Source organism: Camelus ferus, chromosome 1 (assembly GCF_009834535.1).
Source record: "Camelus ferus isolate YT-003-E chromosome 1, BCGSAC_Cfer_1.0, whole genome shotgun sequence".
NCBI lineage: Eukaryota > Metazoa > Chordata > Mammalia > Artiodactyla > Camelidae > Camelus > Camelus ferus.
Genome location: NC_045696.1, coordinates 33,886,522 through 33,908,788, shown reverse-complemented (window position 1 = coordinate 33,908,788; position 22,267 = coordinate 33,886,522). Strand labels below are relative to the sequence as shown.

Sequence of the window (22,267 nt, the reverse complement as noted above, 5' to 3'; positions counted from 1 at the left end):
CATTCCAAGGAGAAGGCCTGTGCTTTTATGCTGGAAGAACAAATCATGGCTGGCACTGATTAATAGATTCTGCTCTTTTAGGCTGGCAAAATGCAAAAGAATTTTCTTTGCCAGAAATAACAAAATGGACACCCAAGCCAGCATCTGGAAGTTATTCCTAAAGAAATATGGCATTCGCTAAAATTGGAGTGGTGGGTCAGTTTCTATTTATCCAGTCACTGGTCCATGCTGATGAAAGGTTAATGCAATTTAAACTAAAATCTTCATCCTGTTTTTCATTCTCTTCCTTCTTGTTCCATCATGCTTATTTCCAAATGTGTTTGAGAAACATATACTGGTGGCACTTTACTAAGACTTATAGGAACTGTAGACCCCAAATAGTTTTTTTTTTTTTTAATCAGTCTTAAGTGAGAGGGATCTAAACATAGAATATAGACAATCTTTGGACCCAGAGAGACCTGGCGTTAAATCCAAGTGATGTCACTTACTGTCTATAAAAAGTTAAACAAGTGACTTAACTTCTCTAAAGTTCTTTATGTGGGTGCATGTATACACACACATATATAGAGACTAACTAATTGCTTTGAAAGATTATTGTGAGTAGTGATGTAGGCAAAATGCTGGATTCATAGTAGATGCTTAGTAAACTGAGCTATTACTACTGTTGATGACTGATAATCCCTAACCCTGTAAACATCAAAATACAGTAGAACCATAATTTGTTCAGGATCACGTGCCGTATGTGCCCATTGGGTTGTATGTCTGAATTTCTGTTTTTATGTAAGAATTAAAGTGTAGTAATTAAGAGCACAGATTCTGAATCCAGGCTGCCAGGTTCAAATCTCCTTTTGCCATTAACTAGCAGTTAATGGCATCTTTTGGATCATTTTCACAACTTACTTAACCTCTCTGTCCTGCTCGCTTCATCTTTAAAATGGGGCTAATGATGCATCACCCTTATAGGAATCTGTAAGAATTAAATTTGTATTTATAAGGCACTTACAAGAAAAAGCACCATATGTGTAAGTTATTGTTAATCATAATTCTTTTTTTTTATTTTGTAAAGTTCATCCTTGACCTGTGCTTTTTAACCTTATCTATCAATTTTGGATATTGTTTATCAAAGAAGATGATGGGTTAAAATGTCCTTTTGTGCTGCTCTCAGCCCTTTGATGGGGTGATGATACCAAATCTCACTGGACTGTTTTCTAGTCCTCACCTCGGTGATAGGCTCCAGCTCTTCCAAGCGCATGAGCTGCTCATGTGCCAGTTACTCATAGGAGCTTCAGTTGATTATCTGAATCAAGAGAGCACCAGTCATAGAAGTACTTTGCTTTCAATAAACTAATTAGTACCTATGTGATCTGACCGCGTGAAAAGAACTATCCCAACGTGCCTGACTGGCTCTCAAAGAGTAACATTCCTTATGAGAACTTTGCTCAGAATTGAAATAATGGGAGAGAGTGACCTAATTTTTTCCCTCTCTGACAGCATATGGTAGTAGAATGTTCTGTGAAGTGGATGCCAATACACGTGCTTAATGCTAATATAAAAATAGAACAATATTTTTCTCTATATATGAGAGAACAGCATATTAATTTACCTTTTTTCCTGTTGTTCAATGGGGATATTTACTTGAAAGACTGCCTTATTCTTAAAGCAAAAATTTTTACATCAAGATTGCTGGAAAGAGAAGTTTTTGACATCATGAAATTTGTTGTCATGTCATGTCATGACCATCTTCTCAGGTGACCAGGAATGTGATTTTTCCTACGTATACCATTGTTGATGTTAATTCATTCCCTAGGCTGATGGATGATAAGTCTATGCTGGCTTGAGAAAATCCTCCAGAAAGAGTTTTTTTTCCCCTCTGTATGTTTTTTAGCATTTACTTCTTGAAGAAGCATGTAACACACATCGAACTGATGTTAAGTATCAAAATTTTTCTAATGTCTGCACAGCCCTAGGATTAGAAAGCAGCTCTGATTTCTTCTCATAGGTAGGACCTGAGCACTTCAGATGAATGGAGAAGCAAATTATCACATGTAGAGCTGTTTGGATTCCCTGGGAGAGGGCAGCTGTCTTCTTGGTGGTGCTCACTAAGCAGACAGTGGCTTCTTTCCGCCAACACAGAGTATCCCAAGGTTGAGAACCTCCTGCAATGCAAAGCATGAAAAAGTCTGCATGTGGAAACTGGGGAATGTGTGCAATGGTCAGTCATGGAGTGGGAGAAATATTTTGAAACTTGCCCCTTGGGGGGCACCTGGACACAGACTGAGGCATGAGTGCAGGGCAGGCAGCACCAGGAGGACAGGAAAAAGCAATGACAGCATGACACAGACCAAACATGGGGAAAGAGAAGCTCAAGAGAGAAGCAGCCTCAGTAGAAATGTTAGCACCCTGTCTAGAGTGTGAGGCTGCAGAAAAGAGACTCTAAAAGCAACGGGGAGAGGGAGAAGGGAAGTCAGGAAAAAAGAAAGCCAGCTCACCTCGATTCGCTTCCCAAACTACAGGATCCTGGTGGGATCAGACCTGGATACTGAGTGAACACAAGGGGTTCTCAAGTCTCTGGGGACACATCCACAGATTCAAGAGAAACAGGAGAGTAGAAGGCAAGAGCAGGAATGATGTGTTGGTGGCATCATCAATGGCTAGACCATAGTTACACACTCTGTGAAGCAGGCTTACTATTCAAAGCTAAACTCACTCTTGTCTGATATGCTTATAAGTATGCGTCAGGTTTGTTTTAACTACTCACTAAAGTCAGTTAATGGTTTAGTATATAATTCTGTTGCTTTTAGGCAAATGTCATTTGTTTGACAAGTTCAAATAAAGTACTTCACAGAAAAGTATATTTAATGAGCAGTGTTTCCTCCCTAGTACCCTTGGCACTAGTACACGTGTCAGATTTGCTTGCAGCGTGACCGAACGTGGAAGTGTAAAGGAGTCCACGTAATGAGCAGTGTGGAACATCTGAAACTTCTCAAGGGATGTACTTTGCTCAAAATTACCAAAAGTGCTGTGAAAAAAATACTATCTAGTACATTCAGTTCATCATATTAAATTGTCCAGGGACCCTTGTTTGGGTTCTTTGTAGCTTTCATTGCAATGATTCATCACATCATTAGCATATTATAAGAAATATCCCTTTCAAATGTCTTATATTTATTTTAAAGTCTGTTTTTGAGAGAATATTATTTTCAATCTGAAACAAGTCCTATTTATGGGAAACATTTTTCTCTGTACCTGGAAAAGTACTGAGCAACTAGTTTGTTGTTACCTAGTGGACGATTAAATCATAGCGTTTATTATGTTTCCCACTTAGCATGGCTTCTAGAGGGCTTTTAGAGGCAAAATTGTGACCGGTCTAGATCAAACTCACCAGATCTATTACATGCATTTTATGTACTAACCTCATCTCTGGTTTCATTTTTTCCTACCCTCATTTTTCGCTTTCTTCCAGTTTCCTCTAGTTAAAAAAAAGGAAAAAGAAAAATTTGTCTAGGGCTTTAATTCTTCTTTGGAAAAGGGCAAGCAACAGATGGACTTGATAGATACCCAGATACCTTTACTAAAGCCGAGGCGGGCCCTCGCATCCCACCTGCAGGCCGCCTGGTTTGGAGGACGGTCAGGGGAGGCAGCTCTGGAAGGGTCGGTCCCACAAGCCTCTGGTTGTTCTCACGGATAACGAGAACTTTCTGCTGCTGCCCTCCCCTCCCCGACAACTTACTGCTGTGGCTTTGTTGTTGTTGTTGTTAGCTTACTCTCTTCCTTGCGTTTTTGGAGCAGATTTTTGCTTTCCAGTGACTCAGAGATGATTGTACTTCTTTCTGGAGTGAAATATTTGTGTGTTTTGACTAGCGGTCTCCTTGATTTCATGAGCCATTGCTTATAAAAGAGGTATGAAAAATTAATACTGCTCTGTCCCCTCCTCACATTATATTTAACTAAATATGTGGGGGGGGTGTCTTTGAGCAAACTTCGTCATGTATATTCACCTAAATAGATGTGAGTTCGACTTATGTCTCAAGCGAAGAAAAGGAAAAGATTCCTGGACTTACAGAAGGCTGGGGAAAAATATGGCGATACATTGCAGCGAAATCTATTAAGTGGAGTTTTCTACAACAAAGTAGGTGTATAGTACTGAGTTTAGCACACATAGTTCAGCAGAAAGATTTACTTAATGGTAATAAACTTAATGATAGAATTACTCTGAGAATCAAACAGAACTAGGTTGCCAAAGCATTTGTTTCCAAACAGTAACAACAAAACAGAATCCCAATGCATTCAGTTCTGCCTTACAGAATACCTTGAGGATACCAGGAAAGCGTGTGCATGCGTGTCCAGTTCGGGCTCAACCCTGAAACCCTAACCTCTTGTTTCTACCTATATGACTTTCCCATGATTAAAATCTGCCTAATATTCAAACAGAGGGTGGATGGAGAGTGAGGAAGTGAAGTGGGTGTGGCAAGGAAGTCTCTGATCAAGTAACTTTTGAGTGGAAATCTGAACCAAAAGAGGGACCAATCCTTGAGGATATGCAGGGAAAGAACATTCCAAGCAGAGAGCGTATCACTGCAGAACACAGCTGGTTCTTCAGTAAAAGCTGAGCACAGTGTTGGTTTTCTTTGTATAAACATGTATGGCCACATAGGGGATAAGAGGAAAAAAAAAACAAAAAACTGTGAGAACCCTGGCACTCATACATGTTTGTATAGATTGCCAGTCTTAAAAATACAGCCAGATTTGGTTTAAAAATGAACTTTCTTGAGAGATATTCATTACCCACGATGCCATGACATCTCTCTAATCAGCCTTTTTAGATCTTGCGTTTTCAGACACATTAAAGGAATAACACAATTTACAAGAAAATGGAGCAACATGATAGCATTTTGTAATATTCATGATTGAAAGTTCCCATTCAATTCTGAAGAAAACTCAAACTCTGAAGAAAAACTGCATACATCTCAAAACTAACTTGGAACGAACATTTTCATGAACATCAACTCTTTCAGTGGATCCTGTAAAACAGAACCAGGGCCCCTTTTAGCTCAGTGACAGTGAACCTGCTGAGCTCTGTCCCACTGCATATGTTACACAGAATGATTTAAAAAGCAAGTAAGCGACTTCAGAATTTGTTACTCAGACTCATCCGGTTCTTCCATCCTTTTTTAAGCTTAACCAGGATAACAGGATTAACTGCAGGGGGCAATGCATATATTATGGTTTGGACACTGCGTGCCTGGGGGTAGAAAGAGGAAACCAAACAACAGTCTCCTTGTGTCACAACTGACTGACTTTGCATTTGTTTCCAGGAAGACCGGTGGCCCTGTCTCTTTCAGTCCTGGGGTACAGGGGCTTCCACATTTCTGCAAATCAGATATCCATCTGTCATACTGAATTGAACCAGACTCCCATGATGTGGGAAAAAAATGCTCAAAAGAACTGTAGATAAAGCCATCAAAATTATGTTCCACCTTTGGCCATAGCCAAGTGAAGCCTGCCAATTTCATCCCACAGCAAATCTAGTGACAGCTCTCATCACTTGGCTTTGCCTGCTTCGTTCTGCCTTCCTAAATTTCACTCTGAGCTGGACTTTCTTCAAGACCCTATAGGCTCAAACATCAGGTGAGTCCAAATGATGAGACATTCCCTGAAGAGAATCTGAGCCTATTTCACGTGCATAATTCACATTTGCAATGGTTTCATTCAGAAGGCTATTGAATTCTTTTAAATATAGTAGGGTTTTTGTGTGTGCATGCCTTCACAAAATGGATTTATCTTACACTGTATAAATACTGTGGATAAACTATCAAAAATTATCTCAAACTGACCACAAATAATTTCTATAATATATATTAAGTATAAGGGAGAATGTAAAATTTAAAACTTGCACATTTTGGCCCTTTAGTTTTTATGTGTCTAGAGTAAATTTAGAGGTTTCCTATTTTTAACTCCTATCCTTGATACTATGTTAATAATAAAAGAAAAACCAAGACATTTTAATGTAGTTGTTTTTGTAATATACGGGGAGTTATAAGAAGTCCAAAACTCTAAAGTTGGGAGATAAAGTTAACTCAAGTGCAGAGCTCTTTTTCTTGATGCAAGTGTTATTATACATATATATGCACATATAATACACACACACGTATATCTGGTACATGCCAAACCAAACCAACCTCACACACACACATACCTCACACACACACGTATACACACATATACATATATACACCTATACATATATATACACACACGTACACACATATATAGGCATACACATATAGGCTTACCTATATATGCATATGATGTGTATGTATATATAGGTGTGTGTGTATGTGTGTTTGTGTGTACGTGTGAGGTTGATTTGGTTTGGCAAGTAAAAAGGAGACAAACACCTTATTAATATTTAATTCTGATTATGTCTTTAGCACCAAGCTTGCTATTGGCATGTCCTAACTGCCCAAGCCCTACTTTACTTTGTGAACAAGAACTAAAGGACGGAGTGCTGTTGGAGCAGACACAGTGATTTTGCATAGGCATAAAAGTCGGCAAATACAAATGGGGTTATTTTTCCTGGCTCTGCTATTACTCATGAAGTATCTGTTGGTTATTCTACCACCATGAAGCTGAATCTTAAAACTCCAAAGCTGAAAGACAACCTAAAAGTCATCATTCATGACCTTCAGATAAGCCTCAGCTCCCTAATACTGACAGATGCCATCTTCAACTTTGCAGAAACAAGGAAGAAAATAAATAAACACATTCATAGATACAGATCTTACTGAACTTAAAAGAATTTCAGGTAAGAGGCCAACTTGGGATTTGGACTGGAACTGACAGTACGTCCCTGATCATGTTAATAGCGAACACTTATTGAGCTCTCACTGTGTGCCAGATACTGTTCTAAATGCTGTATCATGTTAACTCATTGAATCCCCATGAAATGACTATTTCTATTTTATAAATGAGGAAACCATTGCTTAGAGTGGTTACGCAACCTAAGGCTTCCCCCTAGCAAGTCACCAAGCCTGGATCTGGGATCAGAGTCTGATTCCTAAGTGTTGTGCCTGTCCCCAGGCTGCTAACAGTCATCATCTACTGCCAGATTTTGAAACTATGTTTTTCCTGCAATTCTATGATGTTTATTTTTAGTCAAGCAGTTGGCACCTGCCTCTATACTGGCTTTGAAGATTTGGTGCAGTAATCCTGGGCACAGAGATTTCATCAGTTTTATTTTAACTCAGATTTTCAGGGCCTAGATCAGTGACTGGTACATAATAGATACACAATATAATATTTGTTTAATAACAAACTATTCAGTATAGTCTAATGTCATGTTTTCTAAACATGAGCTCGAATATCTGGGTTCTAATCCTGGCCTTATAATTTACTGGAAATGCAGCCTTGGACAAGTCACTTCATCTCTCTAAGCCTCAGTTTTCTCATCTGTAAAATGGAAGGAGACCAACATTCTTCTTTCCTAAGACTTAAATGAGGTTTAGTATTCTAGATATTGAATAAGACAATACTTATAACTACATAGCACAAGGAAGACAGTTTGATAATTTTCTAACATGCCCTTACCATGTGACACAATGGTCACACGTGTTTACCAAAGAGAAATGGAAGCATATGCTATCGCAAAGACCTCCTGAATAAGTGCTTTATTCATAATCACAAAAACTGGAAGTAACCCTAAAATGAATCAACAGGGAAATAGAGAAACTGTGGTATAATAGAATATTTTTCATCAATAAAAGGAACAAACTACTGATACATGCACAATATGGACGGCTCTCAAAACCATTATGCTAAAGCAAGGAATTCAGACACAAAAGTTTACATAAATTGCAACTCCATTTATATGAAATTCTGGAAAATTATAAACTGACAGGTACAGAAATCAGATGCTCACTGGTATTCAGGGTCTAGAGTGAGGGTATGGGGTAAAGGACTGATTACAAATGGGCACAGAGGAATTCTTTGGTGTGATGGAAATATTCTATACTTTAATTTTAATGGTGGTAACATGACTATATACATTTGTTAAAATGTAGAACTTTATACTCAAAGAGGTTGAATAGTACTCTACATAAATTAAACCTCAACAAACAGATGTTAAAAAAGAATATTTAGCAAAGTTCTTAGTATATAATAAATATATTATATATTCTTATTTTTCTTTCATAGTTGATCTTTCTTTTAAAAATAATATATAAAGATTGGGTCTGAATTAGAGTAAAACTGCTTTAATAAATGAGTGGCTATTAAAGAGTAATGCTCTCTGAGGCACTTGGTAGAGTACACTTAAAACAACCACCACAAATTTGCTTTTTTTCAAATTGAAGTATAGCCAGTTTACAATGTTGTGTCAATTTTGTGTCAATGTTGTGTCAATTTCTGGTGTACATAATGTTTCAGTCATACATACACATCCATATATTCCTTTTCATTATAGGTAACTATAAGATATTGAATATAGTTCCCTGTGCTTTACAGAAGAAACTTGTTGTTTCACAAGTTTACTTTTGACTTGAATTTTTGTGAGTTTGGGGCTTCCTTTCGGAAGTCTTCAGCATGCTGAACAATCTTAATTGCCTGACTTTTATCTTCAAATGATGGAGATTTCTGTTTCCTCAGACTACATACTGCATTGGCATTGTTCAGAAAATCCATCTTAATGATATTCAGTTGAAATAGACCTATTCTTTACTTACAGCCAAGGAGATTTTTTTTGATGACTTCTCTCCTGTCTTCCAGCCTTCCTGTATCGGTAGGGGACTTGGAGATACCACCAAGACAGCATGTTGTAGTCTGGGGTTCACAATGTGACAGAACCATCACCACTGCTAGGTTTGAAGGGGAAAAGGGACAGGGCAGTTCCTGGAACTCAGGGAGGACAGTGTAAGGAGAAAGTAGCCTGATTGGTGGTGGTTTTGGAAGAATTTTGTAGCCAAGCCACAGCAATCCAACAAGAAGGGAACTAAGAAATAAATACCTGACCTCACACCCCTTCCCTCTGAAGTCTTGCTGGTGACTTCTGTTGCCAGAAGGAGAGCCTGTTGGTGGAATTCACAGAGGTCATCATACCAGATACAGGGTGAAGACAAGTGGAGAATGGATCTGGAGGGGCAGCCAGAGAGTGGCCAGCACATCATCCTCCAAATATTCTGAACCAGAAAATGCCTCTTCTTCCAAGTGTTCTCTCTCTTGCAGATTAATTTCCCTCACTCTTCTCACATTTTGCATGTTTTCAATAATTCTCTCTTCTCATTATTTCTCTCTCTTTTGTCAGATCCTTTTGTCCATCCGAAAATGCATGCCTCTTATCTAGTTGGCCCAGTTCAGGGTCTTTCCACTTTGGCCAAATGACCTACACCAAAGTTCAGGTGGATCTAGAATGGTGTATGAAGCTGACCCATGGACGGAGCAGATTGACTGAACCGTGGGAGAAACACAGGTCTGAGAAGGGGGTGAATAGGACAGAAGTGGAAATCCATGGTATTGAGAGAAATTGGGGATTCTGGGGAAGTGAGGAGCAGTTTGTCATAGTGGAAAAAGCTGGGGACTTGGAATAAACTGTCTGGGCTGCGTTCTGATATCAACAAAGCTTTACTGTGTGGCTTTGTACACGTTATTTTAACCTAGAGCATTTTGGCTTCCTTATTTGTAACAAGAGAACTACTAGATGCTCTCTAGGGAGACAGTGCAGTGTAGAAGCTCAGCTGTGAGCACAAAGCCAGTCTCCCTGGATTTGAATCCTGACTTTGCCACTTACTAGTTTTGTGATCTTGTCCAAGTTACCTAACTTCTCTGAATCTAAGTTACCGTAAAGTATCTATCTGACATATAGGAAGTATTTAATAAAGGTGAATTATTAATATGCCAGGTTGAGAGGACAGTTACAGTCATTCTAATCCTTCAAATAATCATCAGAAACATCAATTAGATCATAAATGCTTATTTAATAAGTATTTGGTAAATCATCCTTAGGGTTTAGACTTTAAACTGTCACTTGCTATATTAATAATGTATAGGGTATTTCTTACAAATAGGATAAAAAATCTTCAAATATTTATGTGCTTAGCAATAGGAATTCCTGATAAAATTATGGTCTTTCATATGAGGAAAATCATTTTCAATTGTCAGGGTTTGAGTGCCCTTTTGTGGCAATTCTATGAGATCTTCATTAGCAGTGAAATATTTCCTTTTTATAATGGCATAAAATATTTCCAAATGGCTTGCCATCTGTCTTACATGTATTTATAGTAGAAAAAAATACATTTACTACAGTAACTGTTTTTCTAAATAAGACTCTAAAGAGCTATAGGGATAAAGTCAAGATTACATGTTTCTAACCTCCATTTTGGGACTTTGTTTCCCCTCAAAATAAAGGTCCATGAAGATACATACATTTAAAAATTTCTTATGGTTCATTTTTGAAGTTTTAAATTTCAATTTAGTTTACTAAAATGTTAATGATTATTAACTTTGTCAATTATCAACTACTAAAATCTTTACGTTATTATTAATCATGTAAGTTAATTTTAAGTTACATGAAATTGTTGAACTATTTCCTCTGTTTTCTAAATTGAGTAATGAATTATAGTTCACTGAATTCGCTACAGTTGGTTTAATTAATTAATTATATCATGATGGAAACAATTCCAACACATTTATCAGGAAGCATGAATAAAATATTTCAAGTTTCTCTTTTAACAAAGAAAAATAGCTCTTCCTTGGACATCTCCTCCTTACATTTCTCTGGAGTTAAGCAGGCAGTCTAATGAGATCTTCTTTACACACAACCTTTCATGAGATTGTAAGAGATGCAAAAATTAGTCCACTAGAACAACAATTTATGGAATTATTTTTGATTGGTGCAACTTGAATGGTTGGCAGTATTTGTTATTCTTGTTGTTGTTTTTCAGTTAAGTTGAACAATGGGAAGAATCAGCACAACAAAGTAAATTCCATAATTGTCACCTCCTAATGTGTGAAGCAACTATTTTTGTCAGGTTTGAGTTCAAAAGCAATATTGTCCTGAATAAGCAGCACTATTTAATGAGCTATATTTGGCTATAAATAACTGGAATTAACAAGTTTGCTTTATTTTTTCTTCTCTTAGCACTCTAGACATTGGAGTTCATTTTTTGAAGTTATGATATTAATTTTAAAAGCTTCAAATGTGGTATTTATAAATATCAATATTTGTTTTATTTGCATTGGAAATAAAGCTGTTTGCATGCATTTTTTGAAATACATACTAAAAAATTCATTTGTAAGTTTCTTTAAATGACTACAGATGATCCACACCTGTTTTGTATTTTCTAAAACAAATTCCAAAAACAAAACAATAAAGCAGTCTTTAGAAAACATCTTGTCTTCTGGGTACAGAAAAAAAAAATAACTTCACTTCAAGGATTGTTAGATCATACGTAAGTTAGAAAATCACTTTATTTTTTAAAGTAAACTGTTTATTGCATGCTGTCATGGCATTAGGCTGCAATTTCATTCATCATAACATAATAACTTTGTTCATTTTGAGAAAGAAAATTCTTTTCATGCCAATTTATTTACAAACTGAAAATAAAAATTAAAACCCATTCAGTCATTCATTTGTTCATTCAATAGGCATTTTATGAACATTCATTAGAGGGCAAATATTGTGTTAGACACTAAGATAAGAAGATGAATGACCCCATCCTTGAAGTGTCCACAGCCTGGTGGAGGAGACAAAAATAATGATAAACTTATGAACAAGATTTTAGGGGCCTCTAAGGAAGGGCATTTATCTCAAGCAAAGAAATAGAAAACTGAGTCTTGAAGAATAAACAGGATTATATAATCAGAGAAATGAAATTTACTACACTACGTGTTAGAGCAGGCAGATAGCTAGATATGAGCAGAGAAAGGGGGACGCAGGCCAAATGGCAGGAATTGGGCAAAAAGGAGGGGCATAAGCCAAATGGAAGAGACCATACATCATGTAAACAATGGGGGTCCCTGGGCAGAGGAAGAAAATCGGGAACCTCTGGGCTGATAAGAGGTCACACATTTTGGGGTGAAAGTGTCCTGGAGGCCAACATAGAAAGGTGAGAAAAGGCAGGAATCTCCAGTGTCTGAATGTAACTTCTTGCTCATTATGCCCTCATTTCAATAAAGTTAGCCTTGCAGATTAGAAGTACCCCATCATGGACTAATGCCATGACGCTTCTGATCCAGACTAAATAAGGACAAAAATCCCTTCTCCCTTCAGGAACATGGAGTTGAATGAAAATCAGGGAATATGACCCCAAACCCTTTCCTCCCCAATGAATATTCTGCCCATTCATTTTTATACTCTGTGTAACCAACTTGTCAAAGAAACTCAGTGTAGCCGCTCACCTGAGCCTGCCTGCTCTCCCCTTGAGAGTGTACCATCCATCCCTTAAAAAGTCCTCACTTTACTTTCTTAACCTCTGCACCTTGTCTCTGAATTCTTTCTGCGATGAGACAAGAACCTAATCACCAGCAACATAGGAACTAGGAATAGGTTTTTCTCTTTCTTTTTTCTTTCTTTTTTTTATTTTCTTCCAAACTACCTTAAACTGAATGCTAAATTCTAACAACTGCTGAGTGGTATCTGATCTGCTTTCTTACACTCTGCGTTAAAGCTTAGCGACATTTAACCCAGTCATCCAAGATGGCTGAGTGGGTAAAAAAAGTCTTTATTTGACTGCAGTATGTTACTAACAATTAACGTAGAAGTCCTGTGACTCTTACCTATCATATTGACGTCTCTAAGTATATCTGGGTTCAAAATCCTTGGCCTTTTCTTTCAATATAAATGTTACAGAAAATGACACCAAAAGCAATTACAGTTGACCCTTGAATGATGCAGGGGTTCAGGGCACCAACCCCCTATGCAGTCAAAAATCTGAATATAATCACAGTTCCCCACTCATGGATTCAACCAGCCACGAATCAGCATAGTACTGTGGTATTTACTATTGAAAACAAATCCACATATAAACGGACCTACATACTTCAAACCTATTTTGTTCAAGGGTCAACTGTAATGTAAAAGGAGCAGCTTAACATAAATATTAAAATAAGTGCTTAATTAATATAAAATCAGTCTGTCAATATATCATTACTTTCCCCCTTTAATTCTATTTAAAAATTAGAGATATGCTTTTGGGGAAAGTTTTCCTCCAAAATATAATAACATTTAAAAATATGATGTATATTTCATATATATATATATATATATATATATATATATATATATATATATATATATATATATATATATATATATATATTTTACATAGAATTTCTCTTTGGCTTTCCAAATAAAGCTTTAATTGGAGGTCTGGTGACTGATCTCCAAAGATGGCCCCTCAATGAGGCATGCCCCCTGCCTCACTGGGGGGCCCTTGTGTGGTCCCTTCCTATTGAACTTAATTTGACACTACTTACTTTTTGAACAGTAGAATAGGACAGAAGAGATGCCACATGACTTCTGAAGCTGGGTCATAAGAAACTTTGCTTATTGCCTAGGTATTGTGGGACACTTGCTCTTTGGACACTCCATCTTGAAACCAAGTTTCCGTGCAACCAGAAGCCCAAGCCACATGGCGAGGTGGGTCTAAGTTGGTGTCCGCAGCCTTAAGTGAGTAGGCCATGGGACCCAGGCCAAAGGTCACAATAACTCGCCTGTGTACGAGGTAAGAAGTAAATGTACGCATGTGCTAGTTATGTAAGCCATATGAACAAAGAAGTAAAGGCACGCATGGGCTACTGGCATTATGTAAGCAGTATGAACAAAGAAATGAACAATGCGCATGTGCAGGTAGAATGAATAAAAGCAGGACAAGCGCACCACGCGGGTGGGTGCCATCTTGTTGAACTAGACGAAAGTGTCGAGAGCTGCTGCCGCCCACCGTGCATGCCACCTGCTTGTACTGCAATAAAGTGCTCTTTTGCTCCATGTCGGCCCCTCGCACAGTCTGTTTCACGGTATGGCGGCTCCTCGTACATTTTTCTGGTGGGGCAGCTCACCTCCTCGAATCCCTCTCCAGCCCACATCGGCTGACAGGTGGTCAAGTTCACAGCCAACAACCTTCACCAGCTGCCAGCCACGTGGGTGAACCATCCCGCTTACCTAGTCCAGCTGAGTCTTCTGATGACTGTATCTCCACCAGTATCTCACTGCAAGCCTTAGAGAGACTCCGTCTGAGACCACTTTCCTGAGCTCAGTCAAGCCACAGATTCATTAGGATAATAATAAAATGTAATCTCAAGACACCAAGTCTTGGGTGTTTGTTACATAGCAATAAATAACTGGAAATGGGGTATGACTTTAACATTTTGTGTCCATTTGAACTTTTGAATAGAGTGCCATAAAGGAAAATTTTTGCTAGTTAACATTTTTGATATGGTCACTAATTTAATAACAATAACACAGAAAGTCCAACACCTTTGAACACACTCTGTAAGTATTTCTTTCATGGTCAGTGTTCAAAGAGTTTCATTCTCATTTCTCTTTTTTTTTTTTTTTCTGATATTTTAAGTTCTGGTATTTATTTTTTCCATATGGCAGAAAAAAAGAGAATATTAGCTGTTGGAGAAGAGGGAGGAAAATCTATGACTTAAGCAACCCAAGAAGCTGCTTATCATTCTTGATAGCTCTACAAGAAACAGATGTCCCCACGGTGACTTCCCGCCAGGGAGAGTGAGAGGAATTCTGGGAAAGCGAATTAGATAACAAGCTTGTTGTGTTCACACAAGCGTGCTAATGAATCGTGTGATAAGCAGCATGTTAATTGTTAATAAATGGAACAAATTCTTACTTCTGTGGAATGATAACTTTGATTGAAATACTTCATGTCTAACAGACTCAATCAACTTCATGTGTGCCTTCTGGATGCTGAGGGGGAAAAAAGTACTTTGCAGATGTTTTTGAATACAATTGGACTTTCTCCGAAAACTACCTCTTAAATTGTTGGTCTGATTCACTACCAAATTTTATGAGTTTCATATTGGCATCGGAGGTTTCCTAATGTTACATAGATGGAAATCTGGATAGGAGAAAAGCAAAACTGAAGAGTCTGTAAAACCTCAAAATTTAGACAAATATGAATTGGTAAAACAAGATGGAGATATTTAATAGTGGAAATAGATTGAAGAGGGTTGTAAAAATATTTTCAGGAATAACCGCAAAAGTAAAGGACTCTAGGAATTTTTTTTCTCTCTCTCAAAGGAAAGTTTGGAAATGTGATGATAGGTAGATAGATTTTTTTCCCTTAAACTTGTGATTTTTAAATATAAGTCATTTCCCTCATTTTATTTCCTACATCTTTGTTATATTTATCAAACCTGACAATCTCTCCCTGAGTGACAAAGCTTTCCCAAGTCAGTAGCATTTTGCGCAGGATTCCATTGTTGCTACTATGTCTCCAAAATAGTCCTCTCCCTTAGTAAATCACGTCGCTTTATTCTAGTTTGGTTTTGCAAGACCATATATTTATTTTACTTTTTGGATTACTTCTTGGATTTTCTACATCTGTGAAGCACTTTCCTGTTTACAAGCCCCAAGTATAATTAAAGGAACTATGGGTACTTGCAAGGAATGCAGAAATTCTGGCTTCACTTTCCAGTCATAGGTTCACTCCACAGTCACCCTTGTTATTTGCTGTGCTTCTGGAATGTTATGTGAGAGGTGCTATGTTCTTTCAAAAGGATCTTGGCCTGAGAACTCTTATCCACGTGGAAATCACTGAGGTAAGGAAAACGCTGAGGAACTTAATACATTTCCCAAGAGCTGCCCTCCCCTGTCCCTTCAGATGAATGGCAGTTACTTTAAGATCTGACAGCAACCACCTCTCTTTCCTGTCTCCTTTCTCCGTTCCTTCTACTGGTCCCCATTCCCAGCTCATGGGCCATAAACACCGAGATGTGACCCAGTGTTTTCTAGTTTGGCCTGAATCGCTGTTATTTCCTGCAGTGAGAAAGATCCAAACCCACGCACCGCTGGCAATGTGGCCAAATTATTGAGGCCTGGTCTTTTTGAGTGTTTCAGGCCACACATGGCCTTAATAATGAAACAATTCCTGGTTTGATCCCTGACTTCAAAGATTAACGATTCAGTCTTCCTAGGATACGTCCCATTCTCAACCCTTCTCCCCTTGATCGATGTCCCCAAGTGCCCACTCTACCTTTCAAATCATGTGTTTATACCACTTTGAGTTGGAAATTATCAAATTGTATAACTTGCAATCCATACAACACACTGCTGCCTGAATTGTTGTTATAAAGCGCAGACCTTATTTTTTTCTGATTGTGGCACTTCCCAACTCAAAGTCCTTCTGAGTGGTTCTTCCTCTAAACCCTTCACTTGGGTTGTTACAGTCTGATACAGGCGTACCTCAGAGAAAGGGTGAGTTTGGTTCCAGACCCCTGCAATAAAGCGAATACAACAATAAAGCAAGTTACATAATTTTTTTCTTTTTTGGTTTCCCAGTATATATAAAAATTATGTTTATGCAATCCTGGAGTCTATTAAGTATGAAATAATATTATGTCTTAAAAAAAACCCATGTATACATGTTAATTAAAAATATTTTATTGCTAAAAAAATGCTGTTATCTGACAAGTCAGGGTTGTCACAAACCAATTTGAACAAATTGCAGTAACTGTGTAGCACAATAAAACGGGGTCTGCCTGGATATTATAGCCATGGTAGATCTTCTTTTTATTGTTACAACCAGGACACATGCAAGGGAAAAACAGGAGCTATCAGGTGTTACAACAAGACAATAGGTGTAAACCTAGAATGACTGTCATGCTAACTATGGGCCCCTCCACTCCCCATCACCTAGCGCACTGGATTCCTCACCACCACAGCCAGCATGTCAGCTCCCCTAGGAGTTTTTCTTCTCCTCAGAACAATAATTACGGTTGCTAATATTAATGTAGTAACTCATTTAATCCTCACAACAACCCTGGAACAAGGGCTCTCATCATCCCCATTGTACAGATGCGGACACTGAGACACAGAGAAGCTAGGTAAGTGGCCAGTGAGTGATGTTCCCGGGAGAGCCAGGATTCAAACAGGCACAAGACTGGCAGCCGGGCCCCCGCCTGTAAACATTACTCCATGCTGTTTGCCTGCAATATTTTGCCATTCATTTTCTTCTTAAATTCCCATTCCTCAGGAAGAACAGCATAGTATTTGAGAGAACAAGTCTTGAAGTCAGATTCCCTGGGTTCTAGTTTGGACTCCACCACACAGTTAGCCTGGGGTAAGTTACTTAATTTTTCTATGACTTAGTTTGCTTGGTTATTAAAAAAAAAAATCATTGTAGCACTATTTTAAGGATGACTGTGATGACTAGATGAGTTAAATCATGTAAAGATTTGAGTATATAGTAAGCTCATGGTGGGCAGTTTCTCTTACTGTTGAATGCTATCTTTTCCTCAAAGAACGTACCTTTCCCCACTGTCACAGCACTTTGTTTTATTGCTCTGAAGCCTGGAGAATCACTCACTGGAGGGACACTTAAAGACTTCTGATGCAGTCCAGATTTAATATGAGTATTTCTGGGGGTGGGAATGGCCATCAGTAATTCTTTTTTAAACTTACCAGGTGATTCAAATGTGCAGCCAGTGTTGAGAAATCGGCATTAAAGCTTTTCTGATACGAAAAATATTTGCTCATATGTTTGTCTCTTTCCACAAATGTCAAGCTCCTTGATTGCAAATGCTCTATCAGATTCATCCTTGTATTTGCAGTGGCTGCTAGCATGATGCCTTATATACAACTGGCACAGACAATTACTGATTCCTTTGAATTAAGAAGATATCCCTCAAATACGCTCACTGCTACAGGATAAAAGGGAAAATCTTCTTGCCATCACTAATGAACTCAATATGGGTCTTAATCAGAGGTTGGTAGGACCCAGGTAACATGGTTTGGATGCAAAAGGGGCAAGAATGTGGGGATAAAACAAAATAATGAGTTGTTAGTTTTAAACTAATGGCCTGCAAACTTGGCTACTCTTTATAATCACCTGGGAAGATTGTACCAAAAAATCCCAGGAGATTCCAATATTCAGTCAAGTTGAGAAGTACTGACTTACATGGATCATGAGGGACTCAGGACCTCCCTCCTCCTACTACAAGATCTGAAAGTAACTTCTGCAGTTTACAGTTAGGTACCACGAGAATGAAGAGAAGAGAGAACATCCCCATGTTAAAAATATCTGGATATACAGAAGCAGCAGGATATATCAGGATGGGGAAGCACGCACACATGCATGTGCAGACACACATCCTTATGCCTACCTGTTTTAAGTTACCTCTCCCAAAAACATATGCAGTGAGAAAGGGAATATAGTATCCATACATCAAGACAGTGTGTCCTAAATACTGTTATTTGTGAGAGAATCCTTTTTTGGTGAAGAAGTCAAGGAGATAGTTTTGCCAAACAAGTGTCAAATATACAAAGTCATTTTTAAGAAGGACATTAAGTCTAACTCACTGTTTAGTGATCTGGACCAGATCTAAATGACTGTAACTTATCACCTTACAATGATCATATCTAGTGTTGCTAAGTACTAGGCACCATTTTTACCATGTTTCAATCACAATTAATTATCAGGTGGAAGGATTTTAGATCATAATAATGGCTTGTTCAATGCTCTTTGATATTTTAACAAAATAATAGGGAATAAAAGATTAAAGGTACAACAGAAGCATAAAACAAGAATACGAATGCTTGTTCAATAGTGTACAGATGGTTAGCATTCTGCATATTATTTCAAACTGAGATCAAATAGTGCTCACACTATATTCATGTTCTTTGAAATGTTTGTGAACTTTTATAATCTATCACATTACTCATCCAAATATCTTTCTATTTAAATTATTCTTGTACCTAATTGTTTCCCCTTTCTCGATAACAGAAGGAAAAACAAAGGGGATAGACATAATATGTCAATAATACACCATAATATTAAAAAAAATTTTTTTCACTCATTTTCAAAGACATACAACTAATACACTCCCCCCAAAATCGGTGGTCTTAAAATAGCATCTTTTTGGTAAAAAGACCAACTATACTCTGTGGAAGATGATGTTATTGATTGATCTACAGGAAAACAGTTGGATAACAACTAAGATGTGTTGAATGCCTATCTGTCAGATGCTTTTTAGTGCTTTACCTGAATTAATGCATTAAATCCTCAAAACAATCCTATGAAAGAGATGCTATGTTAATTTCCATCTTACAGGCAAGGAAATTGAGGCACAGCATTTAAATCACTCACTCGGGGCTCAACTAAAATTTAAGGGATCCAAAATTTGAATCGAGGGAAACAGGATCCAAAGCTGTGAGCCCATGGTATTGGATTTAAGCTGACATTTCCCCCCAGTACTTGATTGCAGAAGGACTGGTTTGACCTACTTGATCCTCGTCATTTCACTGGCCCGACCCCTCTTTCTGAACAGAAGACCTGGCTACATGTAACACAGTCTGTGGTCATGACGCTGTGGTCTGTAGACACGTGTGGAGGGAAACGCCTGGTGTTCTGATGATAAAGTTCTGGCATTTTGGAGCCACAGAGGAAGAGGGGAATCCTCAGCTCCTCCACTTTTCTCCTTCACTCCCCTTTCAGAAGCTTATTTCAATGTTTCTTGCCCTATTTTGATTTCTTAAAAACTTCTGTTATAAAGAATATAATAGAGGAGATCTGGGTGAAGGGTAGTCTCCAAAAGAGCGTAAGTGATGGAGATCAAGTACAAAAGAAAGATTTGAAGCCAGATGCTGCTGATGTGTGAATGGGATGCTCCCATCATATTATCCATCTATTAGGAACCAATAGAAATGAGTACAACATTAATAATAATCAACTTCCCAAAGTCCACTGCTGTATTTTAAACAAATTAAACAAAAAAGCCACTATTTCTGATTATTACTTCTTCCTCTGTATGTCCCCGAGAACTTTAATTATTCTGTTTTAGTTCCTATTTATTGCTTCTAGATGTTCTACTAAGTTATTAAATTATAAACTTTTTGAGAGAACATATCTTACTTGTTGCTGGATTTTTTTGCAATTCCCAACAGGGTGATTTGTATATACTATGTGTCCAATAAATGCTTGATTGAACTAAAGTGCAAACCAGCTTTAAAGACTGCTACATTCCGATCTTTTATTAAAGCAGTGTAAATAAAAATGTGGCTCAGGGGTGGACTACATTGGTGTACCTGTGCACCTGTTAGAATCAGAAGTTCCCAAGTCCTACTCAGGGCTTGCTGAGTCAGAATCTCTGGGGTTAGGGCCCGGGAACCCATGCTGAACTAGCTCTCCAGGTGGTCTTTATGTTCTCTCAAGTTAGAGGACTTTTGCAATATATTTCACATAAATTTCTTGTGAAAACAGGTAATGCATATTAAATCTGCTGATGACCCCAAAGCTGGCAATGATAACCAACAGACCCAGTATTATTTGGGGTGGCGGGAGTCGGGGGAAATCACATTCTGCAAACTAGGATAATTGATGTATCTAACAGAATAATATCAAACAGGGATAAATATAGGCTGTTATACCTTTACCATATACTTATTTAATAGGAACTGTATATTAAGTACTACGGCAGATAGTGGGAGGGATACACATATACTTCCTGCTTTTCAGGAGAAATTTTTAGGCTGAAGGGATTTACACAAAGAATTAAAAACACAGTGAAGTAAGTGTGACAGTTATTTAGTGATTGTCTCTCAGTTTCAACACCCACCGCCGTAGGCGTCTTCATTACTGCTGGGCTGGGATGCTACAAACCACGTTTTTGGGTTGGCAGCTGGCTCCCTGTTGAACTCCCTGAGTGGGATGCTAAAGAAAGGCCAAAAAGCTAGAAAAAGAAAAAGGGACTTGCTGTTTCCCCTTTGCTCTACTGGTTTTCTACTGCTGTCAGTCTCTTTCCAGCTTCCTTCTTCACCCTACAGCGATGGTTTGTTCCAATAGCAGCAGCTGAATCCAGTTTGCAGTTTTTAAAATACTTTTAGAACCAGCCTCTTCTGCAGCTTTTCAGAAACACCAAAGCCGGTGAGCTAGTACCTTCTCCTCAGAGGTCTGAATTCTAGCCCCTCAACGTCCCTTTTCTGAGCTGAGAACCAGCGCCAGCTGAGAGGCCGCTCATCAGAGCTTCTGAGTGTTAAGAATTCTGTCTTTTGTTTCCCTAGCCGTACAGGTGGTACTGTTTCCTGCAGTTGTTACCTCTGTGGTTACCCAGTGCTCCATGTTTGCCTTTGAACCTATGTCAGCTTTGTATCTATTAACAGTTCTTTCTATTATCTGTTAGAATAACTGGTGAGTTTTCTGTCTCATCACTGGATATTTGCCAATATAATAAATGATAATAGATAGTGACTGTGAAGTGGTTAAACAAAAAAATCCCTGAACTATTTAAATTAGGGAGTATACGTAATTGAATTTGATTGTAAGACTCACAACAATCAAATTTTTGGCTAGTTGAGAAGAAACCACTTTTAGGTACAACCTCATTTTGGAAATGGTATTTTTTTGCTAACTGTAGAAAACACCCATATTGGGAAACAATTATTTGATACTATGGCATGGTGACATTCTTCAGTTGGAAAGATAATTGAATTAGATGGCTTTTTACAGTGGGGTTTTCTGATAATGGTATTCGTGTATTAATTTCACTATGCCCTTTTTCAATGAGGCAACTGTTTCCTGAAATGTGTAGAATGTGCAAAAGGAACTAGGGTAAAGGAGTGCATGGACTGAATGTTTATGTCCCCACAAAATTTATCTGTTGAAACCTAATGTGATGGTATTGGTAGGTGGGGCTTTTGAGAGGTGATTAAAAATGATTAGGTCTTAAGGATGGAGCCCTCCTGAATGGGGTTAGTGTTCTCATAAAAGAGACCTGGGAGTGCTCACTCAAACCTCTACCAGGTGAGGACAGGGCAAGAAGACAGCCATCTTTGAAGCAGGGAGCGGTTTCTCACCAGAAGCTGAATGTGCTGGTGCCTTGATCTCAGACTTCTCGGCCTCCAAAACTGTAAGAAATAAATTTCTGTTCATAAGGCACCCGATCTATGGTAATTTGCTGTAGCAGCCCGAATGGACTAAGACAGGGGGTAAAGTCAGAGGCAGAGAAGGGCACTGAAACATGTGATTGACTGAAGCCTGCGTAGGTGGTCAGGTACCAGAGCAGGGCGATGTATTAAGAAAGTAATTGTAAAGAACTTGGG

General features: G+C 38.2%; 1 long non-coding RNA gene across 1 annotated transcript; it reads right to left on the bottom strand.

The window, feature by feature from the left end:
* Positions 1 to 1,226: 1,226 nt before the first annotated feature.
* LOC116663051 lies at positions 1,227 to 14,263 on the bottom strand. The gene is made up of 3 exons (XR_004319083.1): positions 13,995 to 14,263; positions 1,393 to 1,396; positions 1,227 to 1,237 (listed from the first exon to the last, which is right to left on the bottom strand). It is a non-coding gene; the product is annotated as an uncharacterized LOC116663051 (long non-coding RNA).
* Between the last annotated feature and the right edge of the window lie 8,004 nt (positions 14,264 to 22,267).